Genomic DNA, 9777 nt, shown 5'->3' with positions numbered 1-9777 from the left:
ATTAACGATGTCAGTTTAGTGTTATACGGTGACAAATAAACATAGTCTAATAAAAGTGCTTGGTTTAAAAATTAGTTGTAAGTTATTTATATAATAATTAAGTGACTTTAGTTTGTCGAATCAAAATAAGTTATAAAATGGAAATGGAAATGGTAATTATTGAAAATACCTTAGAAAAATAGAAATGATTATTATTGATAATTGTCAATTAGAATCCACACAAGAGTTTGAATATAAAATTTTTTTGTATATAAAATCAGTACAAAAATGAGGAATATAAAATTGTACAAGTAGATTTATGATAATCTAACGAGTTTAATAACTAGTTAACTACTCTGATTTAGAGTTACTAATCTCGTGCCGATAAGAATATTTAACTTTTTCGATACCATATTTTGGGAAATTTGATTTTTGGAGTTGGATTAAATTATGAATTTTATGATTTTATATGAATTTTTGACAATTTTAGTTATTATTAAAGGAGTATTTGATTTTAAATGATTTTGTATTTTGAGCAATTTTTAGAGAATATTTGAACAATTGTGCTTCTTTTGCGGAAGCCAAATGGTTTATGGTTTATGGTTATGAAATAATTATGAAATTTGATTATGAAAAGAGAGTTGAGCATGTTGTAGTTTTATGATTTTATATATATCCATCTAGAGTAATCTGGATCGGTGGTTTTATATTTGAAGCACATGTTCAGTGAGGGACATGGCCTGTGTACACAGTTGAAAGACCTATCGGGTATGACAAATAAGTGTTGAGTAAGACCATGCGGGTTAGGCAAAATTATGAGATATCTCGATTCTATTGTGGGGATTGATACGTAAGGGGAGAAACTCTAGGATGGATATAATGTTAAGTTTGTTTGATTATGAATTTGGTTTGATAAACCATTTGTTTGATTATGAATTTGGTTTGGTAAAACGTTTGTTTGGTTACAAATTGGTTTGATAACCCGTTTATTTGGATACGAACTCGTTTAATAAAGAGTTTATTTGATTATGAGTTAGATTTGATTATGGTTTATTTTGATAAAAATGTTAATTCGAAAATATCGTTATTTATTTGTGAATTGATTTCATCTATGATACGAGTTGATTTGATAAAGTGATTTGGGAACTTAAAAGTTTATCGGTTTTGATAAAATATTTATGTATATTTTTTTTTTGTAAAATATATATTTACATTTTAAGAAGATTATATTATATGAACTATCAAATAAATTCGAGATACTAAATATTAGTTATGCTCAATAATTGAATTGTGAAAAATAAAATTTGTATAATAAAGTGAAATATACAATTAAATGATTAATGAGTCAAACAAGATGTGAATAGTGAAAGAGAACTACCTAATTTAAGAGAACTACCTAAAATAGGTAGAACTACGTGGCTTTGATTCCCGATTTAAAGATTAAAACGTTCGGGATACGTAGGAAGCTTGATAGAATTATCGAGTTCAAGCCAAATAATTAAATAAAACTTTAGGTAGTCCAAATAAATTTTTTTTATCTATTAGAAAATTAAATTAAGAATTGAACGAGTTAAAGATTGAAGAGCCGAATTCGTAGATTTTTATCCTGTTTCCTTTTCATACCCGATGCTGTTTTGGGTCGGGTGTGACAGTTAATGGCTATCGAAATGAGGAAGTGAATTTGAATAAGGAGGAAGTTTCAAGGGAAGTAGGTGATAAAGACCTGTTGATTAACTCTTTGTAAATGGTTCTACACAAAACTGATGCCTCGGGGATAGGAACTGAGGGAAACAGGGCGGAGTCTTCACTATGGGGTGACTGCAGCGAAGGGGGAAGTCGTTCAGTTTCATACTCAGAAGGGTTTGCGCTGATAATAGCGGATGTACTGCCTAAAGAGGTAAATTTCCTAACTGATTCTCCTGAATGGACTCAATATGCGATTAGATCAAAGAACATGGATTTGGGCATTGTTAATGAATATGCAGCTGAAGGAAGTAACTGGATTACAGCTCGGAAAAAGCGTAAGGCCAAAAAGCTAAAAGGCAGAGATAGTAATCCTGTTAAATACACATGATTATTCTGTACTGGAACTGTAGGGGAATCCATAACATGGGTACCCAGAGAGCGCTCAGGTTGATCTGCAGATCGAATAACCCTGACCTTGTATGTATCTCTGAACCAATGGTGGATTTTGATAAAGTTCCAGCATTCTTCTGGAACTCTATTGGATTGCAATTAATCTCTCAAAATGCCAACAATTCCATTTGGCTATTTTCGAAGATTGGTATAAGCAATAGATGTGTTATCATTCTCAGTCATGAGCAGCATATCACTATCAGGTACAGTTTAGCTGCTGAATGTTTTCAGATTAGTTTTGTCTATGGTAATAATAGCGCTGGTATGAGGAGAATTCTTTGGGATTCCGTTCTTTATATTTCTGATTGTGATAAACGACTCGTTTTGGGAGATTTCAATGCAGTTATGGGTGCTCATGAAAAAACAGGGAGAAATCCTTCTGAAAGTAGCTATCGTGACTTTAGGGATTTTATCCGAAATGGTGGCCTAAGTGAGGTGGATAGCACTGGTTTGCAGCTAACTTGGTCGAATCGCAGAATGGGGGATAATCATATGGAATGCAAGCTAGATAGGGCCTTGGTAAATGACAACTTTATTGATAGCTGGGACAGAGTTAATTGCACGGTTCTACCTCGCAACAAGTCTGATCACTCCCCGATCCTCCCCAATTGTGCTTCTGGCATTGCCTGTAAAGGGCGATTTTGTTTCCTCTCTATGTGGATGATATGGGCATTTTGTCCCTATCTTTTAGCGTGATTTACGGTTTAATTTCGAGCTTAATAGATAAGTTTAATTACAAAAATAGTATGTTTTCAAATAAATTACGAAATAAAAATCAATTTTACGTTTTTAGTTGATTTCTTTAGTTTTTGATTAATTTCAAAAAAATAAACATCAAGCTAACTCGGTTCCCGAAGATCGTATTTTTTAGGTACAAAGAAGAAAACACTCAAGCACTAACTCTCGGATACGAGGGGCGTAAAACAAGGCACGTGGTGCATAGAACAATGCCCTTCAACACACGGCAGTCAACTGAGCATTCCCACATGGTCAACATCAACTACGCGGGGCGTAAATCATACTACGCGGGGCATCTCCTGTGAGAATTGAAGACAAAAGTTCCAGGAACTCAAGGCATATTTCGAGCAAATAAGTTCCAAGAGCTCAACCACGCGGAGCGTATCCCAGTTTACGCGGGGCGTGGTTAAGTCAACAAGTCTAAATCTAGTCCACACGGAAGAAATTATCAACGGAATGGGTTAATCTTGCAGATACGCGGAGCGTACCACCTTCTACATGGGGCGTACCTTATGAAACCTACAAAAATAGTGTGAATTCTTGTTTGTAACTTGTGTAATTACGATTTTACCCCCGAGCTTGATGTGTATAAATAAGAGTGATTAGCACTCATTTCCTCATTCAGAATTTTGTATAGCTAAACTCTACCACTTTGAGAGCTTGTTCATTTATTTTGCCATTGCGCCGAAGTTCCGCTTCACCCTCTTCCACCAAGATCGAGAAGTTCCACCTCCAAGACCTAGGTGACGGCTTTGAGTCCGTGATAAGTCTCCAATTCAACGTTCAAATATCCACTTTAGTGCTATGTTATTTAATTAATTTGGTGTTATTTTAGGTATTATTGCTTGTTTTGGTTTGATTTGCCTCCACATGACTTAAATGATTAAAAGGAGCAGAATTGGGCTTAATTGAAGAAACTTTGGACCAGAAAGGAATTTGGTGCTGAATTAAAGGAGCTGAAACGAGAATGGAGTTAGTCTTTCCCAAGACTAAGGACCTCCGAATGTGCTGATGTTCAAATTGACCAGGACCTTTTCCTACTCGAAAAAGAAGGCATAAAATCAGGGATTTGAAATTTGTAAAAGAGGTTGCTGATTTAGATAGATATTATTTGGTTACCTAACTTTTAGGAGTGGGTTTTCTCTATAAATAGATGTAGAACAAAACTTCTTCGGTGAGGTTTTTTTTTCTCTTTTTGGTTTCTTAGTTAGCTTTATTTATTTTTATCGTCTTTAATGGCTATCATAGTCGATTTCATGACTATGTGTAGCTAAACACTTTATTCGGTTAAGGGATTAATCAAAGGCGAGCATTATTTTCTATCGTGAGATTGTTACTCTTTAATTTAGAAATCTGAATTTATATGAGCTGTTTGCATGTTTGTTAATCTATAAAATCAGACCATCATTGGAGGTTCAGGTGACGGTTCGGCCGGACTTTTTCTTTTTCATTCATTGAACAACGTTAGGAAATAGGATTTGTAATCATCTGAATATCTTAACAACGATTAAGTGCATGAACATGTGATTTGGTTTAAATCGGAATCGCTAAGAATTCGGTTAACTTAGATTGGGTCCTTCTAATTCCTAATGCTTTCGACGGATTAAATTCGAAGCGCTAAGCTAGAACTGTCTGATTGAATAGGAGCTTTATCTTTAGGCGCTCTAAGATTTGCTTTACAATTAAGGAAGGATTAGGTCGGGAATGAATAAGGAACGACTATAACCAATCCAGATCATGTTAATTAAGATAATGTCTCACCGTCAATGATCGATGGAAAATAATTGTTTGGCCTGCGGAATCTCCCTTAACTGAAATTCCAACATATAATTTTACATTCAATTTCAATTTGACTCTGCAATTTTTATTTATTCATTAATCAACAATTTCAATCCCCCCTATTTACTTTTTGTTAATTGCTTGGTTATATTTGTGATTAGATCAGTATTAATCCTTTGGGTACGATCTTTACTTGCTCTTTTACAATTTATTTTCGGCTAAGTGAAGTTATATTTATTTTTGGTGGCTTCGACACCCATCAAATTTTGGCGCCGTTGCCGGGGATTAATTTAACTTGATTTAATTCCATATATGACCAGGTCTGAAACTTCAGAGCAACTTCTTTTTAATTTAGAAATAGAAAAAACAGCAAGAAGACTTCGTAAATAAGTGAGGTTGCAGAAATTACAAGGTGCTGAAACTTCCAGTTCTAGTGAAGAAGAGGAAATTTCCAGGGAAGAAAGCGAGTCATCTGAAGAAGAAACAATGGCAGGCAGAAATTTAAGACAACTCCACGCGCCTCAGGCTGATCAACAGCCCTTATGTGTCACATACCCAGTCCTAGATGCGACTTTTGAACTTAAATCGGGATTGATTCATTATTTGCCTAAGTTTCATGGAATGGAAAGAGAAAATCCACATAATCATCTCAAAGAATTTCATGCGGTCTGCTCAGGTATGAGTCCACGAGGAATAACCGAGGAACAAGTGAAATTAAGAGCTTTTTCCTTTTCTTTGCAGGATGCGGCTAAAGACTGGTTTCTCAACCTACCCTCTGGATCCATCACAACATGGATGGGTATGGCACAAGCATTCCTAGAAAAGTATTTTCCAGCTTCTCGAGCAGCAATGATTCGTAGGGAGATTAGTGGAATAAGGCAAAAAGATATTGAGACACTCCATGACTATTGGGAGAGGTTCAAAAGGCTATGTGCAAGCTGTCCCCAACATGGGATAACTGAACATTCTCTTATTCAATATTTTTATGAGGAAATGTTAGGAATGGAAAGAAAAATGGTAGATGCTGCAAGCGGGGGAAGCCTCATTGATAAAACGCCATCTGCTGCTAAAGAATTGATCCAAAGCATGGCAGCAACTTCCCAACAATTTGGGAAACAACAAGATGTTCCACGAAAAGCGTATGAGGTAGGTACTTCTTCCATTGAAGAAAAATTAAATACTTTGACATCTCTTGTACAAAATTTGGTTGTAGGGAAGGTAGCTCAAGTGAAAACATGCGGGATATGCTTAGTTATTGGACATGCCTCAGATGAATGTCCCACATTGCAAGAAGGTACACCGGAGCAGATCAATGCCGTCTTTGGATATCAAGGGCAACCTCCACAGAAGTACGATCCATACCTCAGCTACAAGCAGCAAAATAATGTGCTTCAATCGAATATTCCCCAACAATATCAACAAATGCCTCAACAATATAGATATGTTCAAATGGATCCAAATTCAGGTACGCTGCTAAATCCTAATGACCAATCTGTTCTTTCTAACTTGTTAAAATTTCAGGAAGAACAAAGCAAGATCAATGTAAATCTTCAAGCAAACTTCCAAAATTTAGAGAAGCAAATTAGTCAGATAGCGACCACTCTAAGTGCAATACAATCCAGGGGAAGTTACCTTCACAAACCGAAGCAAATCCGAGACAGAATGTGAGCGCAATCTCACTCCGTAGCGGAAAAGCTTTAGTCTTGCCCAAGACTAAGTCCGCTTCCGAATCAGAACAGACTGTGTCAGAGAAATCGGCAAGCAAATAGGAGGTATTCGAAAAAGAAACGGAAGGTTTAGCTACAGAAGGTTCAGCTGGTAAGTCATCCGGAGAGCAAAACATGCCTTTTGTAATTAAGGTCCCTTTCCCTAGTCGTTTAGCCAAATCAAAGAAAGAAAAAGAGGAGAAAGACATATTTGAGGTATTTCGTAAGGTTGAGGTGAATATTTCATTGCTTAATGTTATTAGACAAATCCCTCGATATTCTAAATTCCTTAAAGAATTGTGTGCTAACAAGATTAAAAAAATTGGGTATGAAAAGATTACCATGGGTGAGAATGTGTCTGCTGTGCTCCAAAAGAAAATGCCCCAAAAATGTAAGGATAGAGGTATGTTTGCTATTTCTTGTCAAATTGGGAATACTAGTATTAAGAGAGCAATGTGTGATCTAGGAGCGTCAATTAATGTCATGCCTAAATCAATTTATTCATCTTTAAATGTTGGTCCTTTAGAGAAAACAGGAGTAGTAATCCAACTCGCTAACCGATCTATAGTTTATCCCGAAAGTTTGTTAGAAGATGTTCTTGTGCAGGTTAATGGTTTAATTTTCCCAGCTGATTTCTATGTCGCAGACATGGAAGATGAAGATCACTCTTCAAATTCATCAGAAATGCTGTTAGGTAGACCATTCCTAACAACTGCTCGGACAAAAATTGATGTTCATAAAGGAACGATGACTATGGAGTTTGATGGTAAAATTGTTCAATTTGATGTTTATAAGGCCATGAAAATTCCTAATGAAGTGTCTTCTGTTTGTGGTATAGATGCTATTGAACCAATAACTCATCAAGTTTTTGAAGCATGTAGGGAAGACATGATGCAAGTAGTTATAGAAGAAAGCTTAGATGTGAGCAGCAAAATAGAGGAGAAAGAAGTGGAGACTGGAGAAGATGTGCATGAAGTAATGCAACAGTTGGCAGCTCTGAAATCAGAACCTGAGCGTTCTAATGCTAAAACAATTTCACACACCACTCAACATCTTTTAGCTTCCGTTTTTCAGGAACCAAAATCAGAACACGGAGCCTTATGGGCAATTGAGCAGTGTGACATGAATATTGATGAAGCAGGAAAACTCAGGAAGCTAAAAGTACAAGAGCTTGAGGAACTAAGGAATGAAGCTGTGGAAATTCAGCATTTGGAGAACGGGAAAGTGCAAAAAGTAAATGGCCATACGCCATTTTATGAGAATATCCCGATTGAAAGTGGTGAAGTTATGAAGATACAAGTTCCTGGAGACTATCCTTGAAGCTCGATTCCGTCTAGCCAAAGACGTTAACTAGCGACGCTAATGGGAGGCAACCCAGTGTTGGTCCTGCCCAGGACCAGCATATGTCATTTATATTCAGTAGTGTTGGTCCTGCCCAGGACCAGTATCTGTTATTTATATTCAGTCTTTGTTTTTATTTATTTATTTATTTATTCAATTCATATGGAATAACCAATTTTACCATCATCTTCTCCAAATGACTTAAATTTCTGGGTTTTGATTTTACAGGTATAAAAGAAAAAAAAAAGAAGTCCCTAATTCTATCCCTCAAACCGCCACTCCCCCTCTTATTCCAAACCGACGGCAGGTCAAACCCCTTCACCACAACCCGTAGCTTCTGGCCACCATCCTCCACGGGGCAGTAACTCTTACTCTTTTCTTTTATTCTACTGCTGACCTTAGATCCTTAATGGTTTCTCTTTTTACATCGAGACGATGCATGTTATAAGTGGGGGAGGAGACTTGAGTAGTATAGGATGTTAATATATATGTTTGGTGTTGATTGGTGTGATGGGAGCTTTGCTCTGGTTTACATGTGCTGTTCTAAATTTTTATTTTTTTGATGTAAATCTGGGGTCGTAACTGATTTTTGACTAAGTGTGAGGTGCACACCAATTTATGATTGTGAATAAGTTTGCAATAGTGTGGGGGTGTCCATCCTTTGTTTTGTCCCTAGAAATAACAATGCTAGCTCTCAGTTTTGCACTCGGTTGAAAATAGGTTGCCAACTCAGTATTGAAACCTCTAAATTTTGTTTTGAATAAAGCTGACGATTTCAAAAGGTCGGGATTGCACAATTGTCTCAAGCATGCATATGAACCACTTGACTAATCTCACATTACATGACAGACGTTTTGAATGAAACAACACCAATTTACCCCAATTTTTGGAAAGTTTTTGAGCCTAAATGCAAGAACAAAAACATTACACTTTGTTCTATTCTTTCTGAGAGTTATCCAATTCTAGTTTGGAATTCTAGAACTTGCCATGTTATGCATTTCGAGACCACATTGATGTATTCAATCATTAAAAATGATAAGGGCAGTAGGTTTCTTTTCTTAGCCATCTCAAATAAAATTCGAACCCTTAGTCTTGCTCAAGACTAACAAAAATAACAGTACCAGTCCTTAGTTAGCCACATTTGAGCCTTTTCCCATTCTTGACACACCTTTGTTCGAGTCCCTTGGCTAGGAACGTTCTAGCCATCAGAGTCTGTACATTCTCTCACTTATTTTTGTATTTAGTTGTTGCTTTAAGCAATCTCCATATTCGAATAAACCACAAGCTCGTCAAAGTATGAGGATTTAGCATAAGCCTTTTGCTTATATGTGGTTGTGATTCAAAAGGTGTCTAAATGGACATTAGCTTGAAAAGTTGTAGCTTTCTTATTCTAGTTTGAAGTATTATCTTTAGAATAAAAATTAAAAAAAAAGAAAAAAGAAAGAAAGAAAAAAATAAGAAGCACAAAAAAAAGAAGAAAAAACAGAAGCAAAAAGAAAAAAAATGTTTCGTTAACTTATTCATTTCAGTATGTCTATAGTTGTTTAAGTTTGTCTTAAACATTCATTCTGAAGTTTAAGAATTATGAGTCGTTTGTAAATAATTGTGTCTTGATTTCCATTTTGGCCATTTTCAGAGTAAATCTACATTTTTATTACTCTGGGTTTCCCTTTCTTCCTCATTTCCTATCCAAACCTTAACCATAGCCTACGTTACACCCTGTTTTAAGTCCTTTTGATTTAGTGGCTTGAATTCATACTAAGTGGTGGAGATTTGATATATTGGCAAGCTTATGGTGATTTCATTCTAGGTTGCGACTTGAGTGATTTCTTGAAATTAATTATAGCCCAAACACTTGAGTACAATGAGTGGCTTCCGTGAGGGTGTTGTTGATTTTAATTCATACCTCATGTACATGGTCAAAATCTTAATTTTTGAGATTCTTCAAGTAGTTACGTTGTGTGTTTAAACATGAATAATATCTTGGCTTTGAGAATTGATGGCTGAAAATCTTTACATTATGAGGGGGATTGGGAAAGGTTGGTTAACACGAAATCATAAGAGTAAAGAGCTGTTGACATGATCTGATATGCTTGGG

This window comes from Euphorbia lathyris, chromosome 2, assembly GCF_963576675.1.
Source record: "Euphorbia lathyris chromosome 2, ddEupLath1.1, whole genome shotgun sequence".
NCBI lineage: Eukaryota > Viridiplantae > Streptophyta > Magnoliopsida > Malpighiales > Euphorbiaceae > Euphorbia > Euphorbia lathyris.
The sequence above is the reverse complement of the archived record's forward strand: the minus strand, read 5'-3'. Positions refer to the sequence as shown.